Genomic DNA, 15,234 nt, shown 5'->3' on the forward strand with positions numbered 1-15,234 from the left:
CAAGGGAACAAACCACGTGATTAGAGGACTGGAACTTTCAGTGCTGACCTTCCAACCTCTGAGGAAGAGAGAGAAGCTGAGGATTAAGTTGTGCACCAATGACCTGTGACTTAATCAATCATGCCTGCTGTTCAACAAAAATTATGGGAGGCTATTGTTTTGGACTGAGTTACTGCACTAGGGCACCACAGACAGGATCAAACCAAAAAATAGGCACTCATGCAAGATGCCACATAATCAAACTGAAACTTTAAGGAAGCAGACAGGTCCTCAAACAGACCAGTTTTTCCTTAAAACAGGAGATTCCAGTCTACCTGAGTCAGTGCAATAAGGAAGTCCCCTCTGACTAAAACCTTAGAAAAAAGTAACCTGGAGTCACCTGATATTAACCAATTAGCATTTTTTCCTACTATTGTTTCCTTGTTTCCACGTTACAAAACCCACTGTTCTGCTGTTCTCCAGTGGGAAGTTCCATTCTATATTGTAGAATGGAGGCTGTCCTAATTCATGAACCACAAATAAATGCTAATTTTGTCTCTCGGCATTGCACAGTAAAGCCTCCATAAAACTCCAAAGGAGACAGAGTTCCGGGTTCTTCCAAATGACTGAACGAGAGGAGATTCCTGGAGCGTGGTGGACCTGGAGAGGCTCAAGGGCACCACACTCCCTCTTTTGAACCTCACTCTGTGCATCGTTTCTGTCTGTCTGCTGATTAAACCAAAACTCTTGAGACCAGGAGGTCTTGGAAATAAAAGGGTTGACTGAGCCCTGAAGATGCTATCCAGAAAAAGGACAAAGTCCAGGAAGTAGTTCCCAAAATGAACAGCAGCAGGACTAGATAGCAGTTGGAAACGATTGCTAGATGTAAAAAACTGAGTAGTTTATAATGAACATTTAGGGTAGGAAGTCTCAAATTATTTGCATTTAACCTACATTGCATCTAGACAAGAGGGCAGGATCACAGAAAGTGGGGAAGGCTTTGGGCAACGTGGGCAGTCTATAAAGAGAAGCAGACTTTGCCTCTGAATTGGCTGTGGCTTCATGCAAGATTTGGTGTCACCTAGGGGGCATGAAGGATTGGAAGATTTTAACACACATAAAAAATGTGAACCAGTCTGTCTTTTAGGCAGCTAGCTCATTACTAGTTAAATTTTCTCTGCGTTTCCTCAACTTCCATTTCCTAAACTTTTTTTCTTTGTTTGTGTTAGTTTGGGAGATGACCTTCATTGAGCTTATCCTATCCACCTGAGTGGAAATAACATCTGTACAAAAGCAAAGGTTTGTTACTCTGATTTCTGCATCACAATTAAAATCCAAACAAAGAAATCAACTCAAAATTCATAGCTTCTTTGAAGCCACAGTAACACTTAAATATGGTTAAGTCTTGGATACAGAAATTTGGTTGGTTGGAAAGCTAATTAAACTTCCAACGTGTTCAAATAGAATTACAAAAAGACTAAATTGTGTTGTTCACTGGAATCACCAAGACTGGACACTTGTTAGAGTCCTGAGATAATGAGGAATCCAGACATCCTTTGGACAGTCTTCTGTTGTATTTTCTTCCCAGAGATTTGTGGATGTGTGGGATGACATCACCATCAGCAATTGTAGCCTTGATGAGAGTCCAACTTTTTTTTTTTTAAGATTTACTTATTTATTTGAAAGGCAGAGTTACAGAGAAGCAGAGGCAGAGAGAGAGAGAGTGAGAGAGGTCTTCCATTCTCTGGTTCACTCTCCCAATGGCAACAACGGCTAGAGCTGAGCCAATCCAAAGCCAGGAGCCAGGAGGTTTTTTTGGGTCTCTCACATGGGTGCAGGGGCCCAAGGACTTGGGCCATCTTCCACCACTTTCCCAGGCCATAGCAGAGAGCTGGACTGGAAGTAGAGCAGCTGGGATTCGAACTGGTACCCATAAGGGATGCTGGCACTGCAGGCGGCGGCTTTACCTGCTATGCCGCAGTGCCGCCCAGAGAATCCAATTCTTCACTTCCACGGATACCAAGTTGCAAGTGAAGAGCAGTAATACACTTTTCCTTTAAGTCTTTTGATGCATTTCCTGCAGTTCAAGTACTCCAGGATGGCAGTCACGCCCACACACACCCATGGCTGGTCGTCCTAGATTTCAGGTGTAGGGGAATGCAGCCCACCTGGAATTGCAAGCCAGCACTCTGAGTGGGGAAAGCGCCTTTGTCTGGGTCTTTCCGGAGTCCTTCCCAGCCTTACCAGCAGCCACAACGAATTCTGCTGAAGCTCAAACAAGCAAGGCAGAGAAAGGGCTAGTCAGAGTGAGATCCCACTGCCTGCTTCATCAGTATACCATGGTTCAAACTCCCATTTCCTAAATTTTGTAATTAAATTGAGGACATCTCAGAATCTTTTTCCTTATCATGTTCATCTGTATCTGTTGTGATATCCTTTATAATGAACAAGTAAATGTGTTTCCTGGAGTTCTGTGAGCTACTCTACTGATATAATCAAAGCCAACAAAGAGTTGGTGGTGGGGTCCCTGATTCATTTTTTTAGGTCAGAAGAATAGGTGATGTAGGCAAATTTTAAATTTTCTCTTCTGCCCATAAGATTTGATCATTTCAGTCCATGATATATATTGATCAAAATAAAAAGGTGCTGCATTCACCTTCTAAACACTGGAGCCATGGACACATATAGTAGGACTCAAAGAAAAGCTTCAAAGGTGAAGTTCATGTATAACTAAACAAAGTCAGAGAAAAGAGTTCGGACTTCTGGGGCCAGGTGATAGCTATGAAAGGAGAAGGGGGTAGAGGTGCACACCAAGCAGGCTTTGTCTTGTTACACAGGTAGCAGTCATGGCAGCCCTCTCTGTTGGGGCCACATGTCAGATCCTAATCCCTTCTGACTATAACAAGATCTCTCCTAGGCAGAAGGGGGACAGCAGATAGGAAAGTGTATTTACATCTACTGGCTATTCACTAATTAAAATTTCCTTTATAGATATTTGTTTCTTTTTAGAAAGAACTGCCTCTCAGAGTTAATCCCATCAGCAGTTTCTCAGCTTGGCTGTCCTGAAATTTGCCAAAGAAATATATTTCTAGGTGGCATATTTTGGGTCCCACAGTTAACAACCTATTGCTTGCAATATATAAAGTAGGAAGCAGGTTTATGGGACTGAGTTTCAACTTTCAGAATCTGATGCTACCTTTAGGTAGACAGTGTCAGAATTTAACTGAATTACAGGACACCCAGCTGGTATCTGCTGGGGAATCCAACTGAAATGATTGCTTGCTTGGTGTGTATGGGTAAAACTTACACACATTTGGTTATAGCAGCTTTTGCATTGTGAGAGTATAGTAGGAGAAACTGGGTTTGTTTGTTCCTGTTTCCTTTCCTGTCCTTTGTTGATACATGGCCAAATACAGTTGAGGAGACCTCAATTTTTTTTAAGATTTATTTTTATTTATTTGAAAGACAGAGTTACAGAGAGAGGTAGAGACAGAGAGAGAGGTCTTCCATCCGCTGGTTTCACTACCCAGATGGCTGCAACGGTTGAAGCTGCGCTGATCCGAAGCCAGGAGCTAGGAGCTTCCTCTGGGTCTCCCATGTGGATACAGGTGCCCAAGGACTTGGGCCGTCTTGTACTGCTATCCCAGGCCACAGTAGAGAGCTGGATTGGAAGAGGAGCAGCCAGGACTAGAACTGGTGCCCACCTGGGATGCTGGCTCTTCAGGCCAGGGCTTTAACCCTCTGCACCACAGTGCCGACCCCTCAATTTTGAATTTCCTAACAGAGACCAACTGGGACCTCAGTCCTAATTTTAGAGACCTCTAGGAAAGGGAATCTGGCTCAGCTTTGTCTAGGGTCTACTTCTAACTCAATCAATCCATAGACAGAAAACATGGGATACAGTACTCAGAAAATGCTGGTATTCCCCATGTAAATAATCTATGGTCTAAAATGTGATTTACATATCCGTCTTCTACGTTATACTTTGTTGGTAAGTCTATGGAGAAACAGGAATTTTCATTCGGGGCTAGTGGAAACGCAAACTGATACAACCCTCACAAAGTGAGATTCGGTAATATCTAGCGAAACTGCACATACGCTTATTTTTTCACTTATAGGAAGTTGTTCTAAGGAGACACCTTCAATAACACGAAAACACACAGGAATGAGACTGTTCATTGCAGCATTGATTATAATTATCCCAAATGTCCCGATGTAAGGAAGTTATGAAATTATAGTACATCCATATAGTGGAGTACAGTACAACTGTAAAATCTCTATAAACTGATATGGAGTGATCTGCAAAATATGTTCTTCAGTAAAATAATAAAAGTGGGCAGGCAAAAGTGGGCAGGCGCTGTGGCATACTGGGTTAAGCCACTGTCTGCAGCATGAGCAGCCCACAGAGGTGCCAGTTTGAGTCCTGGCTGCTCTGCTTCTGATCCAGCTCCCTGCTAACGTGTTTGGGAAAGCACTGGAGGATGGTCCAAGTCCTTGGCATCCTGCACCCATGTGGGAGACCTAAATGAAGCTCCCAGCTCCTGGCTTTGGCCTGGCCCAGCCCTGGCCATTGAGGCCATTTGGGCAGTGAACCAGCAGATGGAAGATTCTTTCTCTGACTCTGACTCTGCCTCTGCCTCTCCCTCTCTGTAACTCTACCTTTGAAATAAATAAATATTTTTAAAATTACATAATAAAAGTGGCAGCTATTCTCAAAATGTGGTCTACATACTCTTGCAGTTCCACCCCTGAGACATTTTTGGATGGTCCATGAGGTCAAAACTATTTTCTGAATAATAGTGTGATGTTGTTTGTCTTCTTCATTGTGAGGACATTGGCACTGATGAAGCAAAAATGGTGGAAGATAAAACTGCTGGTCCCTTCCCAAATCAAGACCACCATGGCAAATACTTTCCTCTGCCACCCACTGTCAGTTAAAAAAAAAAAAAGAGAGAGACAATTTCACTTAAGAATGTCTTTGTTGAGGCAGGAAAAATTTGAAGTTTCATCAAAACTTTACCTTGAGTACACATATTTTTACTATTTTATGTGACTAAATGGGAAGGACACATCAACATTTCTGTTTATTTTTTTAAGACTTATTTATTTGAGAGACAGAGCTACAGACAATGAGAGGAACAGACTGAGAGAGAGGTCTTCCATCCACTGGTTCACTTCCATCCACTGGTTCACTCCCCAAATGGCTGCAATGGCCCAAGCTGTGCTGATCTGAAGCCAGGAGCCAGGTACCTCCTATAGGTTTCCCATGTGGGTGCAATGACCCAAGCACTTAGGCCATCCTTCACTGCCTTCCCAAGCCACAGCAAGAGAGCTGGATCAGAAGAGGAGCAGCCAGGACTAGAACCAGTGCCCATATGGGAGGCTGGTGCCGCAGGCAGAGGATTAACCTACCGTGCCACGGCATCAACACTTCTGATGCACACAGAATATTATGATTCTCTCAAGGGAACAGTATTTCTACAATTGTTTGACTGCAACTAACCTAACCACTTTTTCACAGAACACCATTTATACTTGAAATTGTTAGACAAACTGCTATTATTTAGACATGGATATTTGACTCTTATTTTATCAATTGTGAATGAAATGATCTTAGTACTTCAGACAAACGATAACAAGGGCCAGCATTTGTGGCATAGTGGGTACACACTGGCTTCCTATTTGGGTGCTGGGTCGAGTCCTGGCTGCCCCTCTTCCAATCCAGCTCCCTGTTAATGCACCTGGGAAAGTAGTGAAAGATGGTCCAAGTGCTTGAGCCCCTGTACCAATGTGGGAGACACAGAAGAAGCTCCTGATTCCTGGCTTTGGACCCGCCCAGCTTTGCAGCCATTTGGGGAGTGAGCTAGCAGATGAAAAATCTCTCTCTCTCTCTATTGTTCTCGCTCTCGCTCTCTTTGTCTCTTTCTCTCTCTCTTTCTCTCTCATTCTCGCTCTCGCTCTTGCTCTCTTTGTCTCTCTCTCTCTCTCTTTTTCTCACGCGCGCGCACACACACACACACACTCTGCCTTTCAAATAAATAAGTAAATCTTTTTAAAAATCTGATAATAAATATTGCTAATGGAAAAAATCCAAGTTTGAAATTAAATCTAAATTGAGAAAATTCTCATCTACTACCATTAACTTTACAGCTTTCTGATACCAATGGGGTCAGGGATAATATTAAGCAAAGCAATTTTTGATATGGCACAAGAAAGTATGTCAACACTGGGAAGATTTGCATATTTCAGTGAACCACTATTTTCCAAATAACCAAGGTATAATATTACAAAAACATGCATGTTTACAGACACAATCAAAGCACAAGACAGAGTAATGGACATTAATGTAACAGTACAAAAGACTTCAAAAATATGGTTTCAGAACCCACATTACTTTTAAGAACTTTTCAGGGCCAGTGTGCGGCATAGTGGGTAAAACCGCTGCCTGTGACACCGGCATCCCATTTGGGGAACAGTTTGAGATCCGGCTGCTCCACTTCCAATACAGCTCTCTGCTGATTCACCTGGGAATGCAGCAGCAGATGATCCAAGTGCTTGAGTCCCTGCCACTCATGTGGGAAGATGTGGATGGAGTTCTTGGCTTCACCCTGACCCTGTCCCAGCCATTGCAGCCATTTAAGGAGTACACCAAGGAGTGGAAGATTTCTCTCTCTCTCTCTTTATCTCTCTTAATTCTGCCTTTCAAATAAAAAAAAATTAAAAAAGAAAAGATAAGGTCAAAATAATATGGGAGAATGAAAAATGAAATTCAACTAAAAGTAAACCTAAAAGTATTTTGAAAGAATTATAGTCACATTGTAGAGTATGGAAGAAAGAACTATATCAAGTAACTTTTGATATAGTATTTTGACCTTATATCATAAGAATAAAGGAAATAAAAGCTGAGGATAATTTACTTATTATCGTTAATCAGGTTGTTTTTTGATACTGACACACTTGTTATACTTTAAGATTGAGCAAGAAGTAATTATCTTGAGTGCAATGGGAAAGAAGTTTCTCATTCTTACAGAAAAAAAGTTACAAATATGAAAAGTGAGAAAACTGAAACGAGTCCTGTGGTGTTAGACCAAAATTGGAGCGATCAGAATGAATTCATGATTTTCAACATACAAAATTGTGGGTGTGCATGTGTGCTCTATCACTTCACTGAGAGAACCTTGAATTCACGCCACTTCTGTTGCAATAAGCATACTGAGAGCCCTGATCTTAGCTTCTACATACCATTCTCTCTTTAAAAAAAATGTATTTATTTGAAAGTCAGAGTTACAGAGAAGGAGAGGCAGAGAGAGAGAAAGATCTTGCATCCACTGGATTCACTCCCAAAATAGCCACAATGGCTAGGACTGGGCCAGGCCGAAGCCAGGAGCCAGGAGCCTCATCCAGCTCTCCAATATGGGTACAGGGGCTCAAGGACTTTGGCCATCCTTGGCTGCTTTCCCAGGTACATTAGGAGGGAGCTGGATCAGAAGCAGAGCAACTAGGACTCAAACCAGTGCCCATATGGGATACCGGCACTGCAGACAGTGGCTTTACCTGCTATGCCACACTGCCAGCCTCCTAAATACCATTCTCCACTGAAAATAACAAAGGCTTCTCAAAGAAATGACTGATTCCAGTGTTGGGACAGAGAAAACACAGTATGAACATTATATACATGTTTTTGCACCAGAAAATAAGAAAACTCTCAAAGAATAATGAAAGCAAGGCCAAGAAAAAAAAAGACAAAAGGATAAGGGGGCCAGTTAAAGGGGCTCCCACTGGCCAAATCTGGGACAACTTGAACATCAAAATAAATAATAATGGTAATGGGTTAAAATCAACCAAATAAAACAGAACTCCACAAATCCACTCAGAGACAAATAGACAAGCAATGAGAAGCTCATCCAGATAGTGGAACACCAACAAATCCATGTAGAGATGACAAACCATAAAAGTTCAGAGTAAAAATTCAAAGATTGGAATGTGTACCTTGTTCCAAAATGTTTAGCAATTAAAAAGGGACAGTAACTTTACAGTGGAAAGCCCTGACAAGTTAAGATCACCAGTAAGAGGACAAGCCAACATTGAAGCCATGTGCTATCTGAAATGATTGACTAAGGAGGGCAGATTATTACTTTTGTGATCTGTCAAAAAGGCACATGCTCAGGGTGGACATTGTAGCTCAGATTAAGCTGCTACTTCGGAGGCCCATGTGCCATATTTAAGTGCCAGATCAAGTCCTGGCTCCTCTGCTTCCAATCTAGCTTCCTGCTAATGCATCCTGGGAGGCAGCAGATAATGACTCAAGTGTTTGGGCCCCTACCACCATGTGGAAGAGTAGATGGAGTTCCTGGCTCTCTGCTTGGGCCTGGTCCAGCCCTGGCTGGTGCAGGTATTTGGGGAGTGAACCAGAAGATGAATGACATTGCTCCCTCTCCTCTCCCTGTGTCCATCACTTTCCCTTTCAAGAAGATGAAAATAAATAAGCTTTTTTTTTAAAAGCACAACTTCAATCAAATCATGAGGAAACATTAGACAATGCCAAAATGAGGATGTGTTATAAAATACCAGGCCTTTACTTTAAAAAATGCCAAGGTCACGACTGACAAATATAGCTGTTCCAGATTAAAGGAGACAGATTTGCTTACTAAATACAATGTGTGATCCTAGATTGAATCCCAGTCTGGAAATTTCTATTTTCTTGTGAAGGACATTATTTGACAACTAGAAAAATATGAATCTGGTTAGTACATGAGGTAACAGCTTTATATCAGTGTTAATTTCCTAATTTCAATAGTGTATTATGTAAGAGGATGTCCTTGTTCTTAAGAAATACACAATTATTTAGAGGTCAAGGGACAAATACCTGTAACTTACTCTCAAATGATTCAGGATAAAGAGATATGTGTAGGCAATGATTGCATGCCTGTGTCTGTGAACAAGCAGGTTTGTGAAAGTATGTGGAAAACTGAAGAATTAAAAGATGTTTATTATTTGATCCAAAAATTGAAATATAGGAAGTTCAAAAAAATTCATGGATAATACATATGATGGAAAACTTGCACATGGATTTCAAAATTTTTGCACCAAAATAAATGTATTTGAGGAGCAAAGAGAGTGAAAGAAATAGAAAAAGGAGAGGGAAGGAGGGAGGGAGAGAGACTGAGCTTTCATTTGCTGGTTCATTCCCCAAATGCCCGCAATGGCCAGGGCTAGGCCAATAACTGGGAGCCAGGAACTGAATCCTGATCCCCCATCTGATTGACAGGAACCCAGCTATTTGAGCCATCATTGTGTTCTCTCAGGGTCTGCACTAGCAGGAAGCTGGAACCAGGAGACAGTCAGGAATCGAATAATGGCGCTCAGACATGGACCTGGGCATCTTAAGTGCTAGGCTAAATGCCTGCCCCTAAACTTATCTTTTAATTCTATTTTTCACGAACTTTTTAAAGTACCCTCAAATGTATACATAGAAAATAATGAATCCATCCAAGGAATCTGGGTACTATTCTTACAACTTTTCTGTGAGGCTGAAAATATATTAAAATCTAAAATTACCAAACAAAAAGTAAATGAAAAAGTAATAGGATCTGATTTATATATGCTGCAACATGGATGTTATCTGAAATAAAGTAAGCCAGACACAGAAGCACCAATCTTGTACAATCCCACTTACATGAAGTTCCTACAATAGTCAAATTTGTACAGGTCAAAACAGAAAGTTTAGAACAGCCTGAATACAGAATAGAGGTTTCCAGGGGCAGGAGGAAGGGGAGAATGAGGAGTTAGTGTTTAATGGGTGCAAAATGAATAGTATTCCAGAAATGGGTGGGGCTGAGGGTTGCACATCAATGTGAATGCAGTTAATGCCATTGGACTGAACATTTTAAAATGATCAAAATGTTATATTCTATGTTATGCATATTTTCCTACATATACCAAAAAAAAAAAAATAAATGAAGGTTGACGGTCACAGGTTTATACTTGAACCTCACATCAGCGCTCTTTCCCTAGAACTGATTGCAAAATGCAGTTTCATTCTACAAAAACATTTAAGGAACAACCTCTTCCCCACCAGAGATCTTGTACTATCTTGCCACCAAAGTGAGAAACAGCTCATTTAAATAATCAGTCTGCCTTGGCTCTGGAGGTAATCTAATCACTGTCAATTAACCAACAGCCCCACTGCAGGGCACCACTTCCCAAGGATGTTTGGCGACCCTGAGAAATCAAGCATTTTGCAAGCCGTTCCTTTTCACACCCTTTGACCTCTGTAGTCTGAACAGGAAAAGTAAAGCAGAGTGAAACAGCTGACTTACGCAGTCTCAATCGTGGCCTGGGCATGGCCTGACGTGGATGCACTCTCTGATCCTGTTTCTCGTAACTGTTTTTTGCAGTGTTAGGCAGTGGTAAAGTGCCTTCTCTACTTTACATGTCTGTGGTAACTGCCTTTACTACCAAACACCAGGGCATAGTCAATCTTGTCTTATTTTTAGAAACTTCAAGTACCAAGTGAAAAACTCATTTCTATTTTCACAGGCACAATGACATTTCAGGGCTTTAATCTTTCAAAACCTGTTAACCAGACTCTGCCTCTGATTCTGGAGAAAACTACAAGTTCCACTGTCCTTGACTCTAGTTAAATCAGCATTATCTCCTGCAGAATAAGGCATAATCCCATGAATAATTTGACTTCAATATACCTCTTAAGGTTCACCCTCCACTTACCACTTCTGCATCTGCCAGAGATACCACCAAACTGTAGGCACATCCCCAAAGTGTTCATCATCAGCTGGGTCATAGGATGTACCCATTTTCAAGATTTTGGGTATGCAGTGGTGAGTGGCTCTCTCACCAGCTGTGAACAAAAGGTCTTATTTTCCCTGAACCTTTACTCATTCTGCTTCCTTCAATTTTTGAATTTGACTGAACTATACATTTTTTTCCCCTTTGAATGCCTGAGCACCTCCATCTACTGTTCTTTGTTTACTTATTTTGTTTTTGCACCCATCAGCTTAATACTTTACCCCTAGTGAGCACTTAAGAATGTTTGCCACATGGGAGATCTGGATTGCCTCACCATCTCCTGGCTCTGGTCCCAGCCCAACCTCAGCTATTGCAGTCACTGGGGGTGTGAACCAGCAATTGGGAGCTTTTTCTCTGTCTCTGTCTCTCTTTCTGTCTCCCAAATACTTTATTATTTTAAAGAAATATTTGTCAAGTGAATAATATCACTATCGTAGCAGCCTTTTAACTTAAATAATAATATTATTGCTTTTTATCATGTTCAAAGCAAGAGAGAATCAACTCATTGCAGATAACTTGCAAGAAGTGAGTAGGCATAACCCCATCACTCCAGCAATGGAGTTATACACATATAGGATGACAGGTAGTCAAATTTGACCTATCAGATAAAGCTGAATCCTAGAAGAAAAGCACACAATTTTATTTATTTTTATTTGAAAGACAGAGAAAGAGAGAGAGAGATGGAGAGGGAGAGGGAGAGAGAGGGCTTCCTTCTGCTGGTTCATTCCCTATGGATGTTTGCAACAGCCAGGGATTGTCCAGGCCAAAGCCGAGTCAGTTACTCCATTAGGGTATCTCCCAGAGGTGGCAGAGAGCCAAGTACTGGCCCATCATCTGCTGCCTCCCAGGCTGTGCATTAGCAGGAAACTGGAAAAGGAGGCAGGACCCTACACCAGGCACTCCGATATGATGCAGGCATCCCAAGCAGCAGCTTAAGCCACTGTGTCACAATGTCCACCACACATAATTTGATTTTTATTTGTTTTCATAGACAATTCAAATAATGTCTAGAATAGATGTAGTTTGAGTGTGAATCCAGTAAACCCTTAGATACAATAAATAAAGCCTCAATTTGGTTAACCCAGAAGAAAGGATACAAAGTCTTTGCAGGGCCTCCAAATCTGTGTTATTCCTCAAGGACAATCTATGGCTGTGCTGACTGCCTGGTGTGTGCAGTTATAGGCATGAGAGAGACCGTGCAGTCTTAGCTTACCAATAATCAATGAGGTATGAGTATAAACTTCCCATTCCAGCAGAAATTTATTTTTCCCTAGCTTAGACCACCTGTTACCAGATAAGGATTGGTTAATAGTAAATTCGTTTTAATCTTCTTTATATATCTGGAGGCTTGACGATACAATACTCATTTTATTTTTCCCCCGGATTTATTTTGCATTTCCATGTAGAAATGGTTTGATTACTGTGTGTGATACAATAAGAGAAGTATCTGGGGATGAGTGAGGGAGAAATGGGAAGAGAATGTGAGTAAGTAAGTTATGTTAGGAAATTTTTCTCTAAACAGTATTGTAGGTAAGGAATACAGAGAGGCAATTCTGTGCACTGGATTTCAAAGCTACTTATAGAAAGCTTTGTACTGTTCTTTTTAAGAATATTTATTAATTATTTATTTGAAAGTCATAATTACAAAGACAGAAGGAGAGACAGAAAGATCTTATCCTCTGGTTCACTCCCAGAATGGCTACAACAGCCAGGGCTGGGCTAGGGTGAAGCCAGGAGCTAGAAGCTTAGCTTCTTCTGGGTCTCCCGTATAGGTGCAGGGGCCCAAGCACTTGTGCCATCTTCCACTTCTTTCCCAGGCACAGCAACAGCGAACTGGATCAGAAGTGGAACAACCAGGACTTGAACCAGCACCCATATGGGATGCCAGCACTGCAGACAGCAGCTTAACCCACTATGTACTGTGCTGGCCCCCAAAAGATTTGTATTTCAGTCTGAAGGAAGTTTCAAGAAATGTTGCTTAGAAACCCAACAAAATAACCATTACAGAATCATTAACCCTTCTGCAAAATGCACTTTGCTATAGGAAAATAAGAAGTGATGAGTGACTGTTCAAATAGATGCATGTGCAGGTTTTTGCTGTTTCTTTCCCATACAGAAACTGGAAGGAAGAATATCTCATTTTATTAGTTGGAAGCAAAGTGAAACTAACACAAGAAATCTAGACTTCCATTTTTAAAACAGTTGTGTTGTTTAGATTTTAAAACTAGAGTTCTTGTAAAATTCATAATATTAGAACAAATCACAAATTTGTAACTTTCAATGAGAAGTTCATGCAAGAATCATGAGAGAGGACAGGCATTTAATGCAGTGGTTAGGACAATACCTGGGACATCAACATCCTGTCCTGGGCCTTCTGCTTCCCACTCAGATTTCTGCTGATATGAACTCTGAGACACAGCAGACAATGGCTCAAGTGTGAGGGTCCCTGCCACCCACATAGGGGACCTGGATTGAGTTCTGGGCTTCTGGCTTTGGCCTGGACCAGCAGTAGCTGTTGCTGGCATTTGGGAAGCAAAGCAGCAGAAGATCTCTGTCTGTCTCTATGTCTGTCTTTTACATGGAATATAAATAAATAAATAAAAATTTAATTTAAAAAGAGCTATGAGAGAGAGAGGAAGGAAGGGAGGGATGAAGTAAGGACAGGCATTCAGATAAGTTATCTGAGATGCTCCTACTTTTTTCAAACCTAATGGTCACAATGTTATGTTTTTAAACCTTGGAATAAGGCTGTTTGTGCTTTTATGTCACATCTGGATTCTGAATGAAAAGAGCTTTATAATGGATGTATCAAACCCTTCTAGGCTTTACTCCCTTAGCTTCCCTTTCCTGTTCTACACACACACACACACACACACACACACACAAATAGCAATTACATTTTTAAAAGTAACTTTGCCCATATACTCAATAAAGTAAAACAATGCTCCTAGAGATTTTTAAGTGAGATACTGGTTTGGTTAACATGTTTCCTGAACACACACCCTCCCCAAAATCAAGGCATATGTTCTGGTAAGTGCCAGTTTACCTCTAAAATAGGCATGAGAGTACCACCAAAGAAAAAATGTAATTGTTCTCTCTGGCAAGGAGAGAATGTCTAACAGTAGGACAGAAATAGATAGAAAGAAAAAGACAACAGATCAGCATTCTGGGAGTATTAGTGAGCAAACTATTTAGACCAGGGAGTAAGTAGTTAGGCAAACCAGAATATTAACTATAAGCATGTTTCCAAAAAAAGCTACGATGTCTGAGATTTGCTTCAGAAGAACATGAGTAAGAAGGAAGCCTGTGAGGTCAAACAACAGTGGTCATGGTTGATCATTGTTGATGGGGACATGTGAATTCCTTATACTAGGATTTCCCATCTATTAGGTAAATTTCAAGTTTTTATAATAAAAAATAAAAAAGCAAAACAAGCAAAAAACACTCTGGGAATGACAAAATCCTTCTTTTTGATGTCACCTGGCTACTACTATTAAGTTTTGTTTGTTTCTTTGTTTTCAAATTTTATTTGAGAGAGAAATCTCACCTGTTGTTCACTCCTCAAATGCCTACAATAGCTGAGGCTGAGCAAGGTTAAAGCCAGGAGCAAGGAATTTATTCCAGGAACTCAATCCAGGTCTCCTACATGGGTGGCAGGGACCCAACTACTCCCAGTGCCCATTAGCAGGAAGCTGGAGTAAGGAGTGGGGCCAAACTCTAACCCAGGCACTCGCTCTTAAATCTGGGTGTCCCAAGCAGTAGCTTAACCACTGTGCCAAACGCCCATCCTTAATCATCTTAGTTTTGCCTTTTCTTCCATTTTATTTCATATTCCCACCACAATAATGACTCCTGAAAGGGTGGTAGCAAAGGAATGGAGGTGTCAAAGACTGAGGGACAGGTCAGGTGGCAATCAGCAAATCATCTTGATTGGGATCTTGAAGTTTCTGGTGGTTTGGAGCTGCAGCTGAAAGGCCATCTGATATATTTTGAAACCGTAGAGCCTGGGCACAAAATGGTTGGCAGGTTGCTTGGGCTGGTACTTGGGATGAACCGTGAAGAGCATGTGAGGGAAACCAGTGCTGACAGGCACCATCCGTGGGATGGTGTGTACATATCCATGCACTTGGGGCAGTAGAGCTTCTCCATGGCCTCACCTGGGATGTCCAAAAGGCCAATAGGAACCATTGGCTGGTTCTCCCAGTATACATGAGAACAGTGGCCAAGGTCTCCCTGCTTGTACTTTTCCAACATCTAGGCATTGCCACGGTTGGTGAGGATGTAGTGAGCATGAATCAATCCATAAAGCATCTCAGCCACCTGCTCAACGAGGTCATTCTGGTTGGGGCTGTCTCCCAGCTCTTCATCAGTTTCTAAGTCCAAGATCATGACAAGAGCTTGCCCATAGTGAGGTACCAGCTGAAGTCATTTTCTTAAATAAAATTGGTT

General features: G+C 41.4%; 1 protein-coding gene and 1 pseudogene across 1 annotated transcript in view; both read right to left on the reverse strand.

Moving 5' to 3' along the window:
* The window catches only part of LOC138844047 (uncharacterized), a 69,093-nt gene that overhangs the window by 34,953 nt on the left and 18,906 nt on the right, over positions 1-15,234 (reverse strand). The gene's annotated exons all lie outside the window — the stretch shown is intronic.
* On the reverse strand, positions 14,573-15,210 carry LOC103349365 (casein kinase II subunit beta-like; annotated as a pseudogene).

Source organism: Oryctolagus cuniculus, chromosome 10 (assembly GCF_051225735.1).
Source record: "Oryctolagus cuniculus isolate XC-2025 breed Fujian yellow rabbit chromosome 10, ASM5122573v1, whole genome shotgun sequence".
NCBI classification, from domain to species: Eukaryota; Metazoa; Chordata; class Mammalia; order Lagomorpha; family Leporidae; genus Oryctolagus; species Oryctolagus cuniculus.